Genomic DNA, 26,580 nt, shown 5'->3' with positions numbered 1-26,580 from the left:
ATTTATATGCCATATCCATACAATGCATTCACATTTCAATGTATATTTACTTGTTATACATTATTATGCCTTATAGGTATTATACCTATAAGCCATATCCATACGATTCACTTATATAAATATATGTATATTTTTCTATACATAATTTTTTTTTACTTTTGTATGGATTTCTATGCATATCCATAGTTTATATGGATATGCTTGGCGTTCTATATAGTATTGACAAATTCATATGCATAACATAAGTTTTGACCAATACGAGGAGGGGCCCGCCAACGACCACCTCCCTATAGTAGTTTTTTACCCCACGCACTATTGCGTGCCTGTTTACAGTACTAGTGCCAGCTATCACTAGGTTTATATATCGTGTTTCAGTGATATATGGGTAAATTCTACCATTTATTCTTATGTATATGGCATTTCTATGCCATATTTATACAATCCATTCATATCTTAATGTATATTTATTATATTATACATTATTATGCCTTATAGGTATTATACCTATAAGCCATATCCATACGATTCATTCACTAGTGCCGCCCCTCACTAGGTTTATAATTGTTATATCATTGATATACAATTTATTTCTATATATATGGCATTTATATGCCATATCCATACAATGCATTCACATTTCAATGTATATTTACTTGTTATACATTATTATGCCTTATAGGTATTATACCTATAAGCCATATCCATACGATTCACTTATATAAATATATGTATATTTTTCTATACATAATTTTTTTTTACTTTTGTATGGATTTCTATGCATATCCATAGTTTATATGGATATGCTTGGCGTTCTATATAGTATTGACAAATTCATATGCATAACATAAGTTTTGACCAATACGAGGAGGGGCCCGCCAACGACCACCTCCCTATAGTAGTTTTTTACCCCACGCACTATTGCGTGCATGTTTACAGTACTAGTGCCAGCTATCATTAGGTTTATATATCGTGTTTCAGTGATATATGGGTAAATTCTACCATTTATTCTTATGTATGTATATGGCATTTCTATGCCATATTTATATAATTCATTCATATCTTAATTTATATTTATTATATTATACATTATTATGCCTTATAGGTATTATACCTATAAGCCATATCCATACGATTCATATACTAGTGCAGCCCCTCACTAGGTTTATATATCTCATTTTAATTATATATTGGTAAATTCTATTATTTATTCTTGTGTATATGGCACTTATATGCCGCCATATCTATAAAAATGCATTTATATTTCAATGTATATTTTCTATATTATACATTATTATGCCTTAAAAAGTTATTATACCTACCATAAGGCGATATCCATACGATTCATTTATATAAAAGATATATGTATAATTTTCTATACATAATTTTTTTTTATGAATATATGGGTTTCCTAAGCATATCCATATAATACATTTAGTTTTATATGGATTAGATTGGTCTTCTTTATTGTATTGCCAAACTCATATTGATAAAATAAGTTTTGAACAATAAGAGGATCAGCCGCCAACCAACCAACCACTGCTACCATTGGAGGAACATATACTTACTTTTTATATGTCCTCTTACTTGAATGGTCCTCTCTTTACTTGAAAATTTCATTACCATAGGAATCTATTTATACATGGAATATGATTTCCACTACTTTTTCGCGTCACTAATAATTAATATGACGATACAGACTTGCTACCATAACATAAGTCTTGAACAATAATAGGAGCAGCCGCCAACCAACCACCAACCAACCAACCACTGCTACCATTGATAGTAATTTTATATGTCCTCTTTAGTTGAATTTCAATACCATAGGAATATTTATACATGGAATATGTTTTGCCACTACTTTTTCGCGTCACTAATAATATGACGATACAGTCTTGCTACCATAACATAAGTTTTGAACAATAAGAGGAGCAGACACACCAACCAACCAACCGCGCTGCTACCATTATATATACTTATATTTATATAAGTCCTCTTTACTTGAATGGCCTCTTTACTTGAATTTCAATACCATAGGAATATTTATTTATACATGGAATATGTTTTGCCACTACTTTTTCGCGTCACTAATAATATGACGATATAGACTTGCTACCATAACATAAGTTTTGAACAATAAGAGGAGCAGACACCAACCAACCAACCGCTGCTACCATTGAATGAACCATATATACAAACTTTTATATATGTCCTCTTTACTTGAATTTTAATACCATAGGAATATTTATACATGGAATATGTTTGCCACTTTATCATCGCGTCACTAATAAGATGACGATACATTTTGTTTGTTCAATATTTACTTATATATTGATGTTTCCAATTTAGGTCTTTTATATTTCTTCTTCCCTACCTTACACACCACAAACAAAGTGGCGTGCGATGCTGCAAGCAAGCATAATGATTATGCCCGCTTGCAACATCTTTATTATCGAATCATCAAGCAAAGGATAAGCTTCAGTGGATCGCAGTATGGCAGCTGCTCAACCACTTACAACACCTTGCCTGTTACAAAAGTCGTTTACAATTGATTCTAGGCTTTGTCATTGTATTAAATAATGCTTTTATATGTAACTAGCGCGGCATCAGGTGATCAAAGATCCTCCCAATTTACTATGTTACAAATTACATTGGCATCACATCCATTGTCGTTTATAAAGTAAATTATAAACTTTAAATGGTTTAGAAGCCATACAATGCAAATTGCCCCTTATTTATCATTGCAGTCCAGCACGGATACGACCTTAGAGGCGTTCAGGCATAATCCAACGGACGTAGCGTCATACCACTGTTCGCTCGAACAAGTATTGTGCCATTGGTCCGTACCTGCGGTTCCTCTCGTACTACGCAGGAATGCTGTCGCAACAACGTTTTGTCATTAGTAGGGTAAAACTAACCTGTCTCACGACGGTCTAAACCCAGCTCACGTTCCCTTGCATGGGTGAACAATCCAACGCTTGGTGAATTTTGCTTCACAATGATAGGAAGAGCCGACATCGAAGGATCAAAAAGCGACGTCGCTATGAACGCTTGGCCGCCACAAGCCAGTTATCCCTATGGTAACTTTTCTGACACCTCTTGTTAAAAACTCTTTAAACCAAAAGGATCGATAGGCCGAGCTTTTGCTGTCCCTGTGTGTACTGAACACCGAGATCAAGTCAGCATTTGCCCTTTTGCTCTATGTGTGGTTTCTGTCCGCACTGAGCTGGCCTTGGGACACCTCCGTTATTATTTGAGAGATGTACCGCCCCAGTCAAACTCCCTACCTGGCAATGTCCTTGAATTGGATCATACCTGAGTAATTGGAGTTATACCAAATTTTCAAATCAAAAATACATAAATGCACCGTTTTATTAAAGAATTTGTTTGCGATTATATAACAAACTCGTGATACTTTGATCAAGAAGCTTGCATCAAAACCCAATACCATAAGATATAATAAATATATCCGTATAATGGCTAGGAAATGATACACGTTCCATTTAATCAAGTAAGTAAGGAAACAATAAGAGTAGTGGTATTTCATTGGCGATACCAAACCGAAGTCTAATATCTCCCACTTATTCTACACCTCTTATGTCTCCTTACACTGCCAGATTAGAGTCAAGCTCAAAAGGGTCTTCTTTCCCCGCTAATTATTCCAAGCCCGTTCCCTTGGCTGTGGTTTCGCTAGATAGTAGATAGGGACAGTAGGAATCTCGTTAATCCATTCATGCGCGTCACTAATTAGATGACGAGGCATTTGGCTACCTTAAGAGAGTCATAGTTACTCCCGCCGTTGACCCGCGCTTACTTGAATTTCTTCACTTTGACATTCAGAGCACTGGGCAGAAATCACATTGTGTCAACACCCGCTAGGGCCATCACAATGCTTTGTTTTAATTAGACAGTCGGATTCCCCAAGTCCGTGCCAGTTCTGAATTGATTGTTAATTGATAATCGTTATAATTAATAAGAACTAATTGGTTTAACCCAATTAGTATTCTTAAAAATTTTAGCAAGAAAGTTCCACAATTGGCTACGTAACTAAACTATCCGGGGAACAAGTGACCAACATAAATGCCAGACACTCTATTTACCCAGAACGAGCACATAAACCATGTTATTGTTTCCCAATCAAGCCCGACTATCTCAATCTTCAGAGCCAATCCTTATCCCGAAGTTACGGATCTAATTTGCCGACTTCCCTTACCTACATTATTCTATCGACTAGAGACTCTTCACCTTGGAGACCAGCTGCGGATATTGGTACGGCCTGTTGAGAAGTTTGCGTGTCCCCACCATAAATTTTCAAGGTCCGAGGAGAAAATATCGACACAACAGTATATGTCATGCTCTTCTAGCCCATCTACCATATCTCTCTGCGAAAGACTTCCATGGTAGTACGGCTATAAAACAGAAAAGAAAACTCTTCCGATATCTCTCGACGGCTTCTTTATGGTCGTTCCTGTTGCCAGGATGAGCACGAGGCCCATATTTAATAACAAACGGATACTCAACAGGTTACGGAATTGGAACCGTATTCCCTTTCGTTCAAAATTATTCAAGTATATTAATTAGCTTGATTTATATAATATAATTATATTTGTATGGCATTTGTGTTTTACTTGAAAATTTTCGGCTTTCGCCTTGAACTTAGGACCGACTAACTCGTGATCAACCACTGTTCACACGAAACCCTTCTCCACTTCAGTCCTCCAAGGTCTCATTCGATTATTTGCTACTACCACCAAGATCTGTACCAATGGCAGCTCCATGCAGGCTTACGCCAAACACTTCTACGCATACCATTGTACCTTCCTACTCACTAAAGTTTCAAAATTTATATCACAAGTAATATAAATCATCTACTTTAGCGGTAATGTATAGGTATACAACTTAAGCGCCATCCATTTTAAGGGCTAGTTGCTTCGGCAGGTGAGTTGTTACACACTCCTTAGCGGATTTCGACTTCCATGATCACCGTCCTGCTGTTTTAAGCAACCAACGCCTTTCATGGTATCTGCATGAGTTGTTAATTTGGGCACCGTAACATTACGTTTGGTTCATCCCACAGCGCCAGTTCTGCTTACCAAAAGTGGCCCACTGGGCACATTATATCATAACCTTGAACTTCATATCAAGAAAGTTAAGGTTCTTACCCATTTAAAGTTTGAGAATAGGTTAAGATCGTTTCGACCCTAAGGCCTCTAATCATTCGCTTTACCAGATAAGATTATTTTATATAACATTAAAATGCACCAGCTATCCTGAGGGAAACTTCGGAAGGAACCAGCTACTAGATGGTTCGATTGGTCTTTCGCCCCTATACTCAATTCTGACAATCGATTTGCACGTCAGAACTGTTTCGGTCTTCCATCAGGGTTTCCCCTGACTTCAACCTGATCAAGTATAGTTCACCATCTTTCGGGTCACAGCATATATGCTCAAGGTACGTTCCAGTTAGAGGCATAAATAATATAAATATCATTATACATAACTATATAGAACGCCCCGGGATTGTGTTAATTAGCTATAAATAGTTAAAAAACTAATCCCATTATTAGTCAAGTTAATTACGCTATTAGGTTTATATCCCAATAACTTGCACATATGTTAGACTCCTTGGTCCGTGTTTCAAGACGGGTCCCGAAGGTATCCTGAATCTTTCGCATTGTTAATCATACAAGTGCATATAATAAACACAAAAATCAATGATAATTATGCCATTATATAATTCCGAAAAATTAACGCACTGTATTCATATAAATCTATCAGCACTTTATCAAATTAATAACATTTATTCTGTGTTAAAATGCAAGCAAATTAATTTGAATAAACTATAAGTTATATTTTATGATAAATTTTGTATGCTAATAGATTACAATGTCCTTATATGGAAAAAATGCACACTATTATCATAATATTGTTTAAATATTACAATTTTAATGATGAATTTTCCATAACGGATATTCAGGTTCATCGGGCTTAACCTCTAAGCAGTTTCACGTACTGTTTAACTCTCTATTCAGAGTTCTTTTCAACTTTCCCTCACGGTACTTGTTTACTATCGGTCTCATGGTTATATTTAGTTTTAGATGGAGTTTACCACCCACTTAGTGCTGCACTATCAAGCAACACGACTCTTTGGAAACATCATCTAGTAATCATTAACGTTATACGGGCCTGGCACCCTCTATGGGTAAATGGCCTCATTTAAGAAGGACTTAAATCGTTAATTTCTCATACTAGAATATTGACGCTCCATACACTGCATCTCACATTTGCCATATAGACAAAGTGACTTAGTGCTGAACTGATTTCTTTTCGCTCGCCGCTACTAAGAAAATCCTGGTTAGTTTCTTTTCCTCCCCTAATTAATATGCTTAAATTCAGGGGGTAGTCCCATATGAGTTGAGGTTGTGTATAACTTTTTTTGCAATTAATTCTTTATATATAATGATAAAACATTTTATTAAATTCGTTATATATTTTATATATTTGTATGGCATTTGTTTGGTCTAACGAATCAACGAAGAATAATAATATTGTCAACGGCTTTCTATTTACTAATCTTTAATAAGAGACAATTCTAGATAAATTTTTTATGCTAGACATTTCTCAGTATTATTTGATTGAAAAAGAAAATATTTCTCTTCGTTTTTCACATTCAAATTATTTACTAATGTGAGATAATGTTTTTCATATATTTGTTAATATTATGAATAATATAATAATTAAATTATTATTATCCAATAATATACCATATGCTTATAAAATTTCATTATAAAATTTATATAAACAACTTAATTAGCATAGTCTTACAACCCTCAACCATATGTAGTCCAAGCAGCACTATAAAATTAATTAAAGTACATAACAGCATGGACTGCGATATGCGTTCAAAATGTCGATGTTCATGTGTCCTGCAGTTCACACGATGACGCACAGTTTGCTGCGTTCTTCATCGACCCATGAGCCGAGTGATCCACCGCTTAGAGTTTTATATATTGGTTTGGTAATTTTGTCATATATGTTTTTATTGAAAGAAATTAAAAATACACCATTTTACTGGCATATATCAATTCCTTCAATAAATTGATTTTTATACCTAAAACGAATGCTGCGAAATGTCTTAGTTTCATATAACCAATAATATATCAAGTATTTTTTAAATGGCATTTACGGTATTAATACTTTTTTTTAGCGATATATATTGAAATTTATATAAAACATTAACCTGTAATAATCAGGTACAACATTGTACATTTTAGGTTGTTGCATTATCCAATGTATGCGCATAACTGAGATGAACAATACATATCGCAACGCGTGTATATTATGGTCCATATACACACAGTGTTTTATTAATTAATTGCATTTAATATACAATATAATAATAATATTAAATAAATTTAATAATTTCGATTTGCTTGTTCGAATTTGTTATTTGTTTGCTTTTGCTTATTTATTTATCTCTTATTTAATGCAATAATATATTTATTATTACAATTATTATTTCGATTTGCTTGTTCGAAATTTTATATTTGATCTATAAAAGATCATATTTTTGGCAATTTATATTTTATTTGTATTACTATAATATATTATATTATTATAATAAAAACAAATTTTTTTATTAACGGTAAGGATATTAAACAATAATGATCCTTCCGCAGGTTCACCTACGGAAACCTTGTTACGACTTTTACTTCCTCTAAATAATCAAGTTCGGTCAACTTTTGCGAAACAACCGTAACACACAAGGCGTCACAGTGATCACGTCCGGAGACCTCACTAAATAATTCAATCGGTAGTAGCGACGGGCGGTGTGTACAAAGGGCAGGGACGTAATCAATGCGAGTTAATGACTCACACTTACTGGGAATTCCAAGTTCATGTGAACAGTTTCAGTTCACAATCCCAAGCATGAAAGTGGTTCAGCGGTTTACCCGGACCTCTCGGTCTAGGAAATACACGTTGATACTTTCATTGTAGCGCGCGTGCAGCCCAGGACATCTAAGGGCATCACAGACCTGTTATTGCTCAATCTCATTATTGCTAGACGCAATTTGTCCATTTAAGAAGCTAGTGTCCTTATAATGGGACAAACCAACAGGTACGGCTCCACTTATATAAACACATTCAAACACAATAAACATTTTACTGCCACCATGAATGAAGGCTATATAAGCTTCAACACCATAATCCTGAAGATATCTATTTAATATATTTGAGTCTCGTTCGTTATCGGAATTAACCAGACAAATCACTCCACGAACTAAGAACGGCCATGCACCACCACCCATAGATTCGAGAAAGAGCTATCAATCTGTCTTACACACTTATGTTCGGACCTGGTAAGTTTTCCCGTGTTGAGTCAAATTAAGCCGCAGGCTCCACTCCTGGTGGTGCCCTTCCGTCAATTCCTTTAAGTTTCAGCTTTGCAACCATACTTCCCCCGGAGCCCAAAAGCTTTGGTTTCCCGGGAAGCGACTGAGAGAGCCATAAAAGTAGCTACACCCAATTGCTAGCTGGCATCGTTTATGGTTAGAACTAGGGCGGTATCTGATCGCCTTCGAACCTCTAACTTTCGTTCTTGATTAATGAAAACATCTTTGGCAAATGCTTTCGCTTAAGTTAGTCTTACGACGGTCCAAGAATTTCACCTCTCGCGTCGTAATACTAATGCCCCCAAACTGCTTCTATTAATCATTACCTCTTGATCTGAAAACCAATGAAAGCAGAACAGAGGTCTTATTTCATTATCCCATGCACAGAATATTCAGGCATTTGAAGCCTGCTTTAAGCACTCTAATTTGTTCAAAGTAATTGTACCGGCCCACAATAACACTCGTTTAAGAGCACTAATGCAGGTTTTTAAATAGGAGGAACATATGAAAAAATACAAGTATCTAAGCACATGTAAGAACTCCACCGGTAATACGCTTACATACATAAAGGTATAGTACTAACCACAATTGTAAGTTGTACTACCCGTATGAAGCACAAGTTCAACTACGAACGTTTTAACCGCAACAACTTTAATATACGCTATTGGAGCTGGAATTACCGCGGCTGCTGGCACCAGACTTGCCCTCCAATTGGTCCTTGTTAAAGGATTTAAAGTGTACTCATTCCAATTACAGGGCCTCGGATATGAGTCCTGTATTGTTATTTTTCGTCACTACCTCCCCGAGCTGGGAGTGGGTAATTTACGCGCCTGCTGCCTTCCTTAGATGTGGTAGCCGTTTCTCAGGCTCCCTCTCCGGAATCGAACCCTGATTCCCCGTTACCCGTTGCAACCATGGTAGTCCTAGATACTACCATCAAAAGTTGATAGGGCAGACATTTGAAAGATCTGTCGTCGGTACAAGACCATACGATCTGCATGTTATCTAGAGTTCAACCAATATAACGATCTTGCGATCGCTTGGTTTTAGCCTAATAAAAGCACATGTCCCATAAGGTTCATGTTTTAATTGCATGTATTAGCTCTAGAATTACCACAGTTATCCAAGTAACTGTTAACGATCTAAGGAACCATAACTGATATAATGAGCCTTTTGCGGTTTCACTTTTAATTCGTGTGTACTTAGACATGCATGGCTTAATCTTTGAGACAAGCATATAACTACTGGCAGGATCAACCAGAATAATGTTTTTATTCATATTTCATTCATATTTTTGAATAGAAATTAGCAATATAAATTTTATAGATTGTTTTCTATCGAATACGGCCATTTTTATATAGCATTCGTATACGTTTGTTGTTTTCACAATATATACTTGTTCCGCCACTAATAATAACAAGTTTTTTAATTATTGATGTTAAAAACACAATATTTTTTTTCGTAATACGTAATAATTTTCTTTATATTTGCATATTTCATTCTAAAATATCTTTTTTGTTCGACATACGTCATTATTGTATCCACACATGTACAATTTTTGTTTAACCAATATAAAATATTGAATTAAATCATTTGTATTTTGATGATAAATTTAAAATTTATCTGTATATATTCATATAAGACTCTTTGGTAATATATAATATAAAAACCGAGCGCATATATGATATGTACGTTAGAAAAAATAATATATATATATATTATTTTCTTTTAATATAGGGACACCTCTTTTAATTTATCCCCGCAGGGAATTATCACATAACTCAGTATGTGATAATGGCAGACCAATATACATATATATCAAGATTATCAATACAAAATATATATCATTATTAGCCTGCCTCAATTGTAATTATTTATTTGGATTAACGATAAAGTTCGGAAACAATTTGTTATTCTATGTATAATAGAAACCTGGCCTTTGTTTCAACATTATTATCTTTGGGCTTAAAATATTAACCGTGGAGCCAAGTCTCATATTCATAAATGAATAAAGAAACAAATTTGACGGATTAATATCTTCTCTACCGACAGACAGTATTTTGTCACGTCAATAGTAGATGGCCGGCCCATTGACCATCCTATAGTAGTTTTTGGACCCAATATCTTTAATTCGGGTATTTTCAATTGTCTTTTGCCAATCAACCGTTTGGTACTCTCTCATATAATAAGAGAATACACATATAATTTCCATTATATGGATATATCTTCATTATTTTATTTGCTACATCACCCTATAATAGTTTTTGAACCCGTCAACTTCAATTCGGGTATTTTCAATTGTCTTTGCCAACCATTTATATGGTATTCTCTATTATAATAAGAGAATACTAGTGTATATCCATTATATGGATATATCATCTTCATATTATTTGCTACACCACCCTATAGTAGTTTTTGAACCCATCATCTGCAATTCGGGTATTTTCAATTGTCTTTGCCAACCAACTATACGGTATTCTCTCTTATAATAAGAGAATACAAGTATATTTTCATTATATGGATATAATGCCATTTATTTTTCAATATCCATATAATTCATTTAGTTTTGTATTACAAACAAGTTTTCTTTATAGTATTGACAAAATCATATGTTTACGCATAACATAAGTTTTGACCAATACGAGGAGGGGCCCGCCAACGACCACCTCCCTATAGTAGTTTTTTACCCCACGCACTACTGCGTGCCTGTTTACAGTACTAGTGCCAGCTATCACTAGGTTTATATATCATGTTTCAGTGATATATGGGTAAATTCTACCATTTATTCTTATGTATATGGCATTTCTATGCCATATTTATACAATCCATTCATATCTTAATGTATATTTATTATATTATACATTATTATGCCTTATAGGTATTATACCTATAAGCCATATCCATACGATTCATTCACTAGTGCCGCCCCTCACTAGGTTTATAATTGTTATATCATTGATATACAATTTATTTCTATATATATGGCAATTTATATGCCATATCCATACAATGCATTCACATTTCAATGTATATTTACTTGTTATACATTATTATGCCTTATAGGTATTATACCTATAAGCCATATCCATACGATTCACTTATATAAATATATGTATATTTTTCTATACATAATTTTTTTTTATTTTTGTATGGATTTCTATGCATATCCATAGTTTATATGGATATGCTTGGCGTTCTATATAGTATTGACAAATTCATATGCATAACATAAGTTTTGACCAATACGAGGAGGGGCCGCCAACGACCACCTCCCTATAGTAGTTTTTTACCCCACGCACTATTGCGTGCCTGTTTACAGTACTAGTGCCAGCTATCACTAGGTTTATATATCGTGTTTCAGTGATATATGGGTAAATTCTACCATTTATTCTTATGTATATGGCATTTCTATGCCATATTTATACAATCCATTCATATCTTAATGTATATTTATTATATTATACATTATTATGCCTTATAGGTATTATACCTATAAGCCATATCCATACGATTCATTCACTAGTGCCGCCCCTCACTAGGTTTATAATTGTATATCATTGATATACAATTTATTTCTATATATATGGCATTTATATGCCATATCCATACAATGCATTCACATTTCAATGTATATTTACTTGTTATACATTATTATGCCTTATAGGTATTATACCTATAAGCCATATCCATACGATTCACTTATATAAATATATGTATATTTTTTTCTATACATAATTTTTTTTACTTTTGTATGGTTTCTATGCATATCCATAGTTTTATATGGATATGCTTGGCGTTCTATATAGTATTGACAAATTCATATGCATAACATAAGTTTTGACCAATACGAGGAGGGGCCCGCCAACGACCACCTCCCTATAGTAGTTTTTTACCCCACGCACTATTGCGTGCCTGTTTACAGTACTAGTGCCAGCTATCACTAGGTTTATATATCGTGTTTCAGTGATATATGGTAAATTCTACCATTTATTCTTATGTATATGGCATTTCTATGCCATATTTATACAATCCATTCATATCTTAATGTATATTTATTATATTATACATTATTATGCCTTATAGGTATTATACCTATAAGCCATATCCATACGATTCATTCACTAGTGCCGCCCCTCACTAGGTTTATAATTGTTATATCATTGATATACAATTTATTTCTATATATATGGCATTTATATGCCATATCCATACAATGCATTCACATTTCAATGTATATTTACTTGTTATACATTATTATGCCTTATAGGTATTATACCTATAAGCCATATCCATACGATTCACTTATATAAATATATGTATATTTTTCTATACATAATTTTTTTTTACTTTTGTATGGTTTTCTATGCATATCCATAGTTTATATGGATATGCTTGGCGTTCTATATAGTATTGACAAATTCATATGCATAACATAAGTTTTGACCAATACGAGGAGGGGCCCGCCAACGACCACCTCCCTATAGTAGTTTTTTACCCCACGCACTATTGCGTGCCTGTTTACAGTACTAGTGCCAGCTATCACTAGGTTTATATATCGTGTTTCAGTGATATATGGGTAAATTCTACCATTTATTCTTATGTATATGGCATTTCTATGCCATATTTATACAATCCATTCATATCTTAATGTATATTTATTATATTATACATTATTATGCCTTATAGGTATTATACCTATAAGCCATATCCATACGATTCATTCACTAGTGCCGCCCCTCACTAGGTTTATAATTGTTATATCATTGATATACAATTTATTTCTATATATATGGCATTTATATGCCATATCCATACAATGCATTCACATTTCAATGTATATTTACTTGTTATACATTATTATGCCTTATAGGTATTATACCTATAAGCCATATCCATACGATTCACTTATATAAATATATGTATATTTTTCTATACATAATTTTTTTTTACTTTTGTATGGTTTTCTATGCATATCCATAGTTTATATGGATATGCTTGGCGTTCTATATAGTATTGACAAATTCATATGCATAACATAAGTTTTGACCAATACGAGGAGGGGCCCGCCAACGACCACCTCCCTATAGTAGTTTTTTACCCCACGCACTATTGCGTGCCTGTTTACAGTACTAGTGCCAGCTATCACTAGGTTTATATATCGTGTTTCAGTGATATATGGGTAAATTCTACCATTTATTCTTATGTATATGGCATTTCTATGCCATATTTATACAATCCATTCATATCTTAATGTATATTTATTATATTATACATTATTATGCCTTATAGGTATTATACCTATAAGCCATATCCATACGATTCATTCACTAGTGCCGCCCCTCACTAGGTTTATAATTGTTATATCATTGATATACAATTTATTTCTATATATATGGCATTTATATGCCATATCCATACAATGCATTCACATTTCAATGTATATTTACTTGTTATACATTATTATGCCTTATAGGTATTATACCTATAAGCCATATCCATACGATTCACTTATATAAATATATGTATATTTTTCTATACATAATTTTTTTTTACTTTTGTATGGATTTCTATGCATATCCATAGTTTATATGGATATGCTTGGCGTTCTATATAGTATTGACAAATTCATATGCATAACATAAGTTTTGACCAATACGAGGAGGGGCCCGCCAACGACCACCTCCCTATAGTAGTTTTTTACCCCACGCACTATTGCGTGCCTGTTTACAGTACTAGTGCCAGCTATCACTAGGTTTATATATCGTGTTTCAGTGATATATGGGTAAATTCTACCATTTATTCTTATGTATATGGCATTTCTATGCCATATTTATACAATCCATTCATATCTTAATGTATATTTATTATATTATACATTATTATGCCTTATAGGTATTATACCTATAAGCCATATCCATACGATTCATTCACTAGTGCCGCCCCTCACTAGGTTTATAATTGTTATATCATTGATATACAATTTATTTCTATATATATGGCATTTATATGCCATATCCATACAATGCATTCACATTTCAATGTATATTTACTTGTTATACATTATTATGCCTTATAGGTATTATACCTATAAGCCATATCCATACGATTCACTTATATAAATATATGTATATTTTTCTATACATAATTTTTTTTTACTTTTGTATGGATTTCTATGCATATCCATAGTTTATATGGATATGCTTGGCGTTCTATATAGTATTGACAAATTCATATGCATAACATAAGTTTTGACCAATACGAGGAGGGGCCCGCCAACGACCACCTCCCTATAGTAGTTTTTTACCCCACGCACTATTGCGTGCATGTTTACAGTACTAGTGCCAGCTATCATTAGGTTTATATATCGTGTTTCAGTGATATATGGGTAAATTCTACCATTTATTCTTATGTATGTATATGGCATTTCTATGCCATATTTATATAATTCATTCATATCTTAATTTATATTTATTATATTATACATTATTATGCCTTATAGGTATTATACCTATAAGCCATATCCATACGATTCATATACTAGTGCAGCCCCTCACTAGGTTTATATATCTCATTTTAATTATATATTGGTAAATTCTATTATTTATTCTTGTGTATATGGCACTTATATGCCGCCATATCTATAAAAATGCATTTATATTTCAATGTATATTTTCTATATTATACATTATTATGCCTTAAAAAGTTATTATACCTACCATAAGGCGATATCCATACGATTCATTTATATAAAAGATATATGTATAATTTTCTATACATAATTTTTTTTTATGAATATATGGGTTTCCTAAGCATATCCATATAATACATTTAGTTTTATATGGATTAGATTGGTCTTCTTTATTGTATTGCCAAACTCATATTGATAAAATAAGTTTTGAACAATAAGAGGATCAGCCGCCAACCAACCAACCACTGCTACCATTGGAGGAACATATACTTACTTTTTATATGTCCTCTTACTTGAATGGTCCTCTCTTTACTTGAAAATTTCATTACCATAGGAATCTATTTATACATGGAATATGATTTCCACTACTTTTTCGCGTCACTAATAATTAATATGACGATACAGACTTGCTACCATAACATAAGTCTTGAACAATAATAGGAGCAGCCGCCAACCAACCACCAACCAACCAACCACTGCTACCATTGATAGTAATTTTATATGTCCTCTTTAGTTGAATTTCAATACCATAGGAATATTTATACATGGAATATGTTTTGCCACTACTTTTTCGCGTCACTAATAATATGACGATACAGTCTTGCTACCATAACATAAGTTTTGAACAATAAGAGGAGCAGACACACCAACCAACCAACCGCGCTGCTACCATTATATATACTTATATTTATATAAGTCCTCTTTACTTGAATGGCCTCTTTACTTGAATTTCAATACCATAGGAATATTTATTTATACATGGAATATGTTTTGCCACTACTTTTTCGCGTCACTAATAATATGACGATATAGACTTGCTACCATAACATAAGTTTTGAACAATAAGAGGAGCAGACACCAACCAACCAACCGCTGCTACCATTGAATGAACCATATATACAAACTTTTATATATGTCCTCTTTACTTGAATTTTAATACCATAGGAATATTTATACATGGAATATGTTTGCCACTTTATCATCGCGTCACTAATAAGATGACGATACATTTTGTTTGTTCAATATTTACTTATATATTGATGTTTCCAATTTAGGTCTTTTATATTTCTTCTTCCCTACCTTACACACCACAAACAAAGTGGCGTGCGATGCTGCAAGCAAGCATAATGATTATGCCCGCTTGCAACATCTTTATTATCGAATCATCAAGCAAAGGATAAGCTTCAGTGGATCGCAGTATGGCAGCTGCTCAACCACTTACAACACCTTGCCTGTTACAAAAGTCGTTTACAATTGATTCTAGGCTTTGTCATTGTATTAAATAATGCTTTTATATGTAACTAGCGCGGCATCAGGTGATCAAAGATCCTCCCAATTTACTATGTTACAAATTACATTGGCATCACATCCATTGTCGTTTATAAAGTAAATTATAAACTTTAAATGGTTTAGAAGCCATACAATGCAAATTGCCCCTTATTTATCATTGCAGTCCAGCACGGATACGACCTTAGAGGCGTTCAGGCATAATCCAACGGACGTAGCGTCATACCACTGTTCGCTCGAACAAGTATTGTGCCATTGGTCCGTACCTGCGGTTCCTCTCGTACTACGCAGGAATGCTGTCGCAACAACGTTTTGTCATTAGTAGGGTAAAACTAACCTGTCTCACGACGGTCTAAACCCAGCTCACGTTCCCTTGCATGGGTGAACAATCCAACGCTTGGTGAATTTTGCTTCACAATGATAGGAAGAGCCGACATCGAAGGATCAAAAAGCGACGTCGCTATGAACGCTTGGCCGCCACAAGCCAGTTATCCCTATGGTAACTTTTCTGACACCTCTTGTTAAAAACTCTTTAAACCAAAAGGATCGATAGGCCGAGCTTTTGCTGTCCCTGTGTGTACTGAACACCGAGATCAAGTCAGCATTTGCCCTTTTGCTCTATGTGTGGTTTCTGTCCGCACTGAGCTGGCCTTGGGACACCTCCGTTATTATTTGAGAGATGTACCGCCCCAGTCAAACTCCCTACCTGGCAATGTCCTTGAATTGGATCATACCTGAGTAATTGGAGTTATACCAAATTTTCAAATCAAAAATACATAAATGCACCGTTTTATTAAAGAATTTGTTTGCGATTATATAACAAACTCGTGATACTTTGATCAAGAAGCTTGCATCAAAACCCAATACCATAAGATATAATAAATATATCCGTATAATGGCTAGGAAATGATACACGTTCCATTTAATCAAGTAAGTAAGGAAACAATAAGAGTAGTGGTATTTCATTGGCGATACCAAACCGAAGTCTAATATCTCCCACTTATTCTACACCTCTTATGTCTCCTTACACTGCCAGATTAGAGTCAAGCTCAAAAGGGTCTTCTTTCCCCGCTAATTATTCCAAGCCCGTTCCCTTGGCTGTGGTTTCGCTAGATAGTAGATAGGGACAGGGTGTGTCTCGGATCCCTCCGAACTTGTTTTACGTGGCGTGTTCCACAATGAAGGGATTACAACCACGGCATTCTAATATACCCACAAGTGAGTATATAATGCACGGGTCTAGGTTAAGCGCCAGACCAACGCCCCGGACTAGAAGCTATAGCTATGTACATAGCATCCACCCCAGTAGCAATTCGAGTACTTACTTGTCGGGCAAGCACTCCCCCTTGCGTAGGGGCGAGATCTATCTAAAATCTCTACTGTTCTGTGGGTCACAGCACCCGAGTTGTATAACGCAACATCCACGTCGAGCCCGAGGACTCTACCCGCGATATAGGTGTCAACCACAGCCACCACGATACTCCCACAAGGGGGCCAACCTCAATGAGCAGCCTTGGAGCTGCTCAACCCGTGGTACCGAAATTACAGGCTCGGTGAGCCTCACCCCTTCAGCTCCGACAAGCTCGGATGGGGCAACCATTGCCATATTAGTCGCCTCCTACGACAAGCTATGGCAGGCTGTGGCAGTATTCTTCGCCGCTACCACACGGCAAAAGAGGTGTGGGACTAACGTCCCGGCGCCTGTGGTTCCTCCCTCGTCGCATCCATCCTTCGCCTCGAGAAGGCAGCATCGGCAAAAACTCCTAGGAGACGCATCCGTTCTGGGGTCTCGACTACTCCCGCGACGATCCATCTTCCCTGGTCTCGAACGACTCCAAGGGCATCCAGGTCCCGCAAATCGTTATACAGGCGGCATTCACACAGTATGTGGCGCCAGTCCTCTCTTGCCACGCCACATGAGCATGCGGTCGTGGTACTGAGGGTCCTGCCTTGCAGAAATGCGTTCATCGACCCGTGTCCTGTCAGCAAGAATCCGGCTTTGAGGGTAAAGACAAAGTCTTTCCTCTTGTAGACGAACGCTGCCTCTGGGAAAAACTCGCGAGTCACGGAGCCGTGTTCCGCGCGATCCCATCTGAGTTGCCACTCATTTAGCAGACGTTCGTCTAGCAGCGCCATCTTAGCTTTCCAGTCCAACACGGACAGGTCCTGTCCGTGGAGCCAGTCGCTCTCATCCAGGGGGACATCCTTCCTCAGCTTGAACTTCACGGCGATCCTGTGAGCATCCAGATCCATTGGAGGAGCACCAGCAAGCACCTGCAGTGCCACCGTGGACACTGTGCGGCATACCGGTAGGCATCCTAAAAGGATGGACCTCTGGCACGAGGTGAGGAGTTTAAGGGACTTGCCCCTACTCGCCGCCTTGTACCAGACCGAGGCACCAAAGAGTGCACAGGGGACCATGAGTCCGCTGTAAATCGTCCTCTTAGCACGGGAGCTGAGCCCCCAATCGACTCGAAGCACCCGCGCTAGTCCTCCGGCAACTCCAGCCAGCCGATCTCTGAGAGCAGAGATATGCGGGAGAAAACTCAACCGCTCGCCGACTAAGATGCCAAGGTACCGGCATTTGGTGACGTAAGGCAGGCTTGCTCCAGCAAACCGTACCGTCGGTCTCCTCGTGCGTGAAAGCTGTCCTTTCAGCAACATTATTGCCGTCTTGCTGGTTGACACACTCACTCCAACCTCAGCTCCCCAGGCTCCCACGATGTCCATCAACTGCTCGCCCTTCCGCTCCAGATCGGCACGGGAATTCCCGTCGACGAAAAGCAGAAGATCATCTGCAAACGCGCTCAGAGCACAATGTGGCTCCAAGCGCTGAAGCAGCACATCCATCAGTAAATTCCAAATAAATGGACCACTGACGGACCCTTGCGGGCAGCCCCGTGTAACCGCAACTGTGGCTGCTTCATACCTGCTGATGATGCTTGCGCTACGGCCGGAAAAATAGCTTTTCCACAAGTCGATTTCTCGACAGCCTACGTCGACAAGCCGATCCAGCACCGCACTCCACTCCACGTTGTCGAAGGCTCCCTTGAAATCGACAAAGATTCCAAGGACCCTCCTCTCGCGACTGTTGGCGACGGTGTTTTTGGCGTGCATCCACGCATCCTCCACGCAGCGTCCAGGCCTGAATCCGAATTGCCATCTGCAGCCATCCGGTAGCACATCCTTCAGCCGATTCACCATGATTCCCTCAAGCGCCTTTCCGAACACTGGTAAAAGGCATATGCCGCGATAAGAGGCAGGATCGCTCCTGTCCTTATCTGGCCCCTTTACCAGCGGTATCACTCTCGGGTGCTTCCACTCGGCCGGAAAGTATCCTTCCGAGATGCACCGAGAGTACAGCTTCGTCAGGTGCTGAGGGATGGCACGCCATACCTCCTTGACAATACCGCCCGTGATGCCATCCATACCCGGCGATCGCCGGCTTCTCAGCCTCGCGACGCTGGTTGCCACCTCGAAGGCTTCGAGGATCGGTGGGGCACCAGGGGGTATGTCTTCTCGTGTCGTCGACTCCGCAGCAGGGAAAAAGTTGCGGAGGAGCACACTTGCGCAGTCGTGCCAAGTTACGGAAAGCGCGCCGTTCGACCGGAGACATCCGAGATCGGCTGTCTTCTTCCGGCCTCGGCATATTCGGTATACGTGCCCCCATGGATCATCCTTGTGCCGTCCCACGAAGTCCCGCCAGTTTTGCTCCTTTGTCGTCAAGATAAGCTTCTTGTACTGGCCTGAGGCAAATCTCAGTCCAGCGGCAAGTTGCTCAGCATCGTCGGTGCCACTCCGGCGAGCTGCCTGCAGCCTACGCCTCAGTCTCCGAACCTCTTGGCGCTTGGTACTCAGCTCAGGATTCCACCATATTACGTTTCCCCTCGCTGCAGGTATCCTGCGCCCTATCACCCTGTCGCACACATCGTGTACGATGGAGCGAAGGGCAGACACATGGTCGTCCAACGGCGATTCCTCCAGTTCCTCGAGACTCTGTGCTGCACTCCTTAACTCTACACTGAATCTTCGCCAACTTGCATTGGAGAGCTTCCATTGCGGTACCGGAGCTAGGCTCTCAACGGTACTGCTCGGATCTGGAGTAACCTCAACAGTGATAATGTTGTGGTCACTCAGCTCCCAGAAGTCAACTCTCCAATCGTAGGTTGCCCATACTCGCGCCGCTTCGTTGGCGAAGGTCACGTCGATATCACTTCTAGAGCGGTGATTATCGAACGTGAACACCTGGCTGGCCGTATTCAGTACACTGGCACCGCTTGCGATTATCCACTCGTTCATGAGCTGTCCCCGTTCGCGGTTCAGGCGGTCTCCAGAGTTGTCTGGGGATTTGCTGAACCACATAGGGGAGACTGCGTTAGCATCAAGTCCGAGGATTGTCGGTGTTCTGCTAGCTAATAGCAGAACCGTATCCAGGTAGTCAGTGTAGGGCTCCAGAGCAGCTAGATGCTGGCAGTATACGGAGGCCAGAAAGATTGTGCCATATCTTCCTGTGACACTCACGCACACTCCGTAGTCCGTCGTCAAAGCCTCGATGGGCATGCAGATGGCAGATGGGTCGTCCACGATGATGGCAGCTTTCTTCCTCCTATCGGCGAATATCCTCATTCCTCCAGGCAGTCCAGTGAGTCGCTTGCCAGCGTCCACGTAGGGCTCCTGGACTAGTGCGAACAGGTGGCCAGCATCTCTCATCTGCTTGGCAAGCTCGATGACAGCGCAACGGCCTCGACCACAATTCGCTTGGATGAAGCTAAACATTATCAATGTCTAGCTTGCACCCTGGCTAGCAGCGCGCCGTATATCGGGCAGCCACCCGAAAGCATATAATGCCCCGAGGGCATACCCTTGTGACGGCAGTTGCGGCAGTCCACCGCATTTCTGCACTTCGCCGCGACGTGGTCGTTCTGTCCGCACTGGCGGCAGACCTGCTTCTCTCGGGCGTACCGACACTCATTGACCTTGTGGTCAAAGCCAAGGCATCGGTGGCACGCGTAGGTTCGCACCTGAGAGCGGCAGCGGTACGAAAACCACTTAATGTACACTCTCCCGCCCTCGAGAACGGCCAGCGCCTGGTCGTCTACCTCCAGCGTCACATTGATTGTGGCACCGTCAGCAGCTGACCAGGGCTTGGTCGCCAGGACAACCGCCTTCTGGAACTCCTTGAGGCTCATCTCTTCGAAGTTCTTCTCCCTGAGCTCCATCATAAACTCGTCCGGTCCCACGGAGGTGTCCACATCCTGGACCGTAACACGCGGCTTCGCAGCGGTGTTCCTCGACACCTTCAGGCCCACCTCGGCGAACTTTGCGGAGGCGACGACCTTCGTCATCTCCGCCTGCGAAGGCGTGCGAATGATCGCGCCGCCCCGCTTCAGCTCACGCACCTCGTGTACTCGTACGCCCAGAGCGGGCGCTACCTCCTTGCGGATCTTCTCAGCGATTTGCCTGCCTGACAGGGCCGGGTCGTCGCACGCAACGACAGCCGACCATGTCTCCCGAATCTTCCGCGGTGCGGGTACGGGGGCAAGGGGGGCAACAGGGGCAGCAGGTGAGGCGACTAGGTGCGCGCCTCTAGCAGCGGTGGCTGCATATGAGGCGGCCGAGGCGACCGGTGTCTGCCTCTTCAAGCGATCCTCCAGCACTCCGATGCGGATCAGCAGGGCTCCGACGACCTCCTCGTAGCGGTTTGCCAACAACTGCGTCTTAATGCTCACGGTAGGGCTCGCTACGTGGGACATCCTCAGGATATCCGCACGGATGTCGCCCATCTCGGCAGCAACGGCTCCGTTTCCCCTCCATTCCCTGTCCGAGAAGGATTTCTCTATGCTGGCTGGCACGACGAAGGTCCCTCCATCAGCAGCGGCTGCGACTGCGGCAGCGTCGGCGGGGGCAGCGGCGGGGGCAGCGGCGGGGGCAGCGGCGGGGGCAGCGGCTGCGGCAGCGGCAGCGGCTGCGGCAGCGGCAGCGGCGGGGGCAGCGGCGGGGGCAGCGGCAAAGGCGTCGGCAGGGGCAGCGGCGGTTGCATCCAGCGCCAACACTTTGCACCTCGAGGCCTCCCTCAGCGGCGCTTTGTTGCGCTTGCCTCTGGCGCGCCCTCTGCCCGAGCTGCTTCCACGGCTGCTCGCACTTTCGCTCCCGGACTCGTCGACCACCATTTTTGGTGGCGCCATCTGCCGGTTATCGGCCTTACTAAGTAAGCTCTTTGATATTCGAGACTTACCCCTTCCTATCAGCTGGTTCTCAAAAGCTCGGTCAGCTGATCAGCTGATCCAAGTTCAGCGGAGACACAAACCGCACAGCTGTGGGCGACAAAATGTGCCTAAATTAGGCAAACGCCTCTCTCGAGAGAGCGCCTCTCTCGCGACACACGTGTCTTAATGGAAAATTTCCAAAAAGAAAAACGCGAATATCGCCCGATTTCCGCAGAATTTCAAACGGAAAACACACGCACTGTGTTCGCAAGCACGAAACACGAATTTTCGCACTATTTTCAACAATGTACCTGTTGTTTTACTGCCTAAATGCACTTTACTCGCGGAGCGTACGGAAAAACACGTCTGTTCTCGCGAGCAACCAAACACCGACTGTGTGTAGATAGGGACAGTAGGAATCTCGTTAATCCATTCATGCGCGTCACTAATTAGATGACGAGGCATTTGGCTACCTTAAGAGAGTCATAGTTACTCCCGCCGTTGACCCGCGCTTACTTGAATTTCTTCACTTTGACATTCAGAGCACTGGGCAGAAATCACATTGTGTCAACACCCGCTAGGGCCATCACAATGCTTTGTTTTAATTAGACAGTCGGATTCCCCAAGTCCGTGCCAGTTCTGAATTGATTGTTAATTGATAATCGTTATAATTAATAAGAACTAATTGGTTTAACCCAATTAGTATTCTTAAAAATTTTAGCAAGAAAGTTCCACAATTGGCTACGTAACTAAACTATCCGGGGAACAAGTGACCAACATAAATGCCAGACACTCTATTTACCCAGAACGAGCACATAAACCATGTTATTGTTTCCCAATCAAGCCCGACTATCTCAATCTTCAGAGCCAATCCTTATCCCGAAGTTACGGATCTAATTTGCCGACTTCCCTTACCTACATTATTCTATCGACTAGAGACTCTTCACCTTGGAGACCAGCTGCGGATATTGGTACGGCCTGTTGAGAAGTTTGCGTGTCCCCACCATAAATTTTCAAGGTCCGAGGAGAAAATATCGACACAACAGTATATGTCATGCTCTTCTAGCCCATCTACCATATCTCTCTGCGAAAGACTTCCATGGTAGTACGGCTATAAAACAGAAAAGAAAACTCTTCCGATATCTCTCGACGGCTTCTTTATGGTCGTTCCTGTTGCCAGGATGAGCACGAGGCCCATATTTAATAACAAACGGATACTCAACAGGTTACGGAATTGGAACCGTATTCCCTTTCGTTCAAAATTATTCAAGTATATTAATTAGCTTGATTTATATAATATAATTATATTTGTATGGCATTTGTGTTTTACTTGAAAATTTTCGGCTTTCGCCTTGAACTTAGGACCGACTAACTCGTGATCAACCACTGTTCACACGAAACCCTTCTCCACTTCAGTCCTCCAAGGTCTCATTCGATTATTTGCTACTACCACCAAGATCTGTACCAATGGCAGCTCCATGCAGGCTTACGCCAAACACTTCTACGCATACCATTGTACCTTCCTACTCACTAAAGTTTCAAAATTTATATCACAAGTAATATAAATCATCTACTTTAGCGGTAATGTATAGGTATACAACTTAAGCGCCATCCATTTTAAGGGCTAGTTGCTTCGGCAGGTGAGTTGTTACACACTCCTTAGCGGATTTCGACTTCCATGATCACCGTCCTGCTGTTTTAAGCAACCAACGCCTTTCATGGTATCTGCATGAGTTGTTAATTTGGGCACCGTAACATTACGTTTGGTTCATCCCACAGCGCCAGTTCTGCTTACCAAAAGTGGCCCACTGGGCACATTATATCATAACCTTGAACTTCATATCAAGAAAGTTAAGGTTCTTACCCATTTAAAGTTTGAGAATAGGTTAAGATCGTTTCGACCCTAAGGCCTCTAATCATTCGCTTTACCAGATAAGATTATTTTATATAACATTAAAATGCACCAGCTATCCTGAGGGAAACTTCGGAAGGAACCAGCTACTAGATGGTTCGATTGGTCTTTCGCCCCTATACTCAATTCTGACAATCGATTTGCACGTCAGAACTGTTTCGGTCTTCCATCAGGGTTTCCCCTGACTTCAACCTGATCAAGTATAGTTCACCATCTTTCGGGTCACAGCATATATGCTCAAGGTACGTTCCAGTTAGAGGCATAAATAATATAAATATCATTATACATAACTATATAGAACGCCCCGGGATTGTGTTAATTAGCTATAAATAGTTAAAAAACTAATCCCATTATTAGTCAAGTTAATTACGCTATTAGGTTTATATCCCAATAACTTGCACATATGTTAGACTCCTTGGTCCGTGTTTCAAGACGGGTCCCGAAGGTATCCTGAATCTTTCGCATTGTTAATCATACAAGTGCATATAATAAACACAAAAATCAATGATAATTATGCCATTATATAATTCCGAAAAATTAACGCACTGTATTCATATAAATCTATCAGCACTTTATCAAATTAATAACATTTATTCTGTGTTAAAATGCAAGCAAATTAATTTGAATAAACTATAAGTTATATTTTATGATAAATTTTGTATGCTAATAGATTACAATGTCCTTATATGGAAAAAATGCACACTATTATCATAATATTGTTTAAATATTACAATTTTAATGATGAATTTTCCATAACGGATATTCAGGTTCATCGGGCTTAACCTCTAAGCAGTTTCACGTACTGTTTAACTCTCTATTCAGAGTTCTTTTCAACTTTCCCTCACGGTACTTGTTTACTATCGGTCTCATGGTTATATTTAGTTTTAGATGGAGTTTACCACCCACTTAGTGCTGCACTATCAAGCAACACGACTCTTTGGAAACATCATCTAGTAATCATTAACGTTATACGGGCCTGGCACCCTCTATGGGTAAATGGCCTCATTTAAGAAGGACTTAAATCGTTAATTTCTCATACTAGAATATTGACGCTCCATACACTGCATCTCACATTTGCCATATAGACAAAGTGACTTAGTGCTGAACTGATTTCTTTTCGCTCGCCGCTACTAAGAAAATCCTGGTTAGTTTCTTTTCCTCCCCTAATTAATATGCTTAAATTCAGGGGGTAGTCCCATATGAGTTGAGGTTGTGTATAACTTTTTTTGCAATTAATTCTTTATATATAATGATAAAACATTTTATTAAATTCGTTATATATTTTATATATTTGTATGGCATTTGTTTGGTCTAACGAATCAACGAAGAATAATAATATTGTCAACGGCTTTCTATTTACTAATCTTTAATAAGAGACAATTCTAGATAAATTTTTTATGCTAGACATTTCTCAGTATTATTTGATTGAAAAAGAAAATATTTCTCTTCGTTTTTCACATTCAAATTATTTACTAATGTGAGATAATGTTTTTCATATATTTGTTAATATTATGAATAATATAATAATTAAATTATTATTATCCAATAATATACCATATGCTTATAAAATTTCATTATAAAATTTATATAAACAACTTAATTAGCATAGTCTTACAACCCTCAACCATATGTAGTCCAAGCAGCACTATAAAATTAATTAAAGTACATAACAGCATGGACTGCGATATGCGTTCAAAATGTCGATGTTCATGTGTCCTGCAGTTCACACGATGACGCACAGTTTGCTGCGTTCTTCATCGACCCATGAGCCGAGTGATCCACCGCTTAGAGTTTTATATATTGGTTTGGTAATTTTGTCATATATGTTTTTATTGAAAGAAATTAAAAATACACCATTTTACTGGCATATATCAATTCCTTCAATAAATTGATTTTTATACCTAAAACGAATGCTGCGAAATGTCTTAGTTTCATATAACCAATAATATATCAAGTATTTTTTAAATGGCATTTACGGTATTAATACTTTTTTTTAGCGATATATATTGAAATTTATATAAAACATTAACCTGTAATAATCAGGTACAACATTGTACATTTTAGGTTGTTGCATTATCCAATGTATGCGCATAACTG

General features: G+C 39.0%; 4 non-coding genes and 1 pseudogene across 4 annotated transcripts; all 5 read right to left on the bottom strand.

The window, feature by feature from the left end:
- Positions 1 to 2,449: 2,449 nt before the first annotated feature.
- On the bottom strand, positions 2,450 to 6,420 carry LOC119562050. Its single transcript, XR_005221639.1, has one exon. It is a non-coding gene; the product is annotated as a large subunit ribosomal RNA (ribosomal RNA).
- Positions 6,421 to 6,821: 401 nt separating this feature from the next.
- Positions 6,822 to 7,000, bottom strand: LOC119562089. The gene has a single exon (XR_005221664.1). It is a non-coding gene; the product is annotated as a 5.8S ribosomal RNA (ribosomal RNA).
- A 659-nt stretch (positions 7,001 to 7,659) lies between these two features.
- LOC119562017 lies at positions 7,660 to 9,654 on the bottom strand. Its single transcript, XR_005221608.1, has one exon. It is a non-coding gene; the product is annotated as a small subunit ribosomal RNA (ribosomal RNA).
- Positions 9,655 to 16,236: 6,582 nt separating this feature from the next.
- On the bottom strand, positions 16,237 to 25,696 carry LOC119562059 (annotated as a pseudogene).
- A 401-nt stretch (positions 25,697 to 26,097) lies between these two features.
- LOC119562088 lies at positions 26,098 to 26,276 on the bottom strand. Its single transcript, XR_005221663.1, has one exon. It is a non-coding gene; the product is annotated as a 5.8S ribosomal RNA (ribosomal RNA).
- Positions 26,277 to 26,580: the final 304 nt, after the last annotated feature.

Source organism: Drosophila subpulchrella, unplaced genomic scaffold (assembly GCF_014743375.2).
Source record: "Drosophila subpulchrella strain 33 F10 #4 breed RU33 unplaced genomic scaffold, RU_Dsub_v1.1 Primary Assembly Seq391, whole genome shotgun sequence".
Taxonomy (NCBI): domain Eukaryota; kingdom Metazoa; phylum Arthropoda; class Insecta; order Diptera; family Drosophilidae; genus Drosophila; species Drosophila subpulchrella.
Note: the sequence above shows the minus strand (reverse complement) of the source record. Positions and strands in the feature narration are given on the sequence as shown.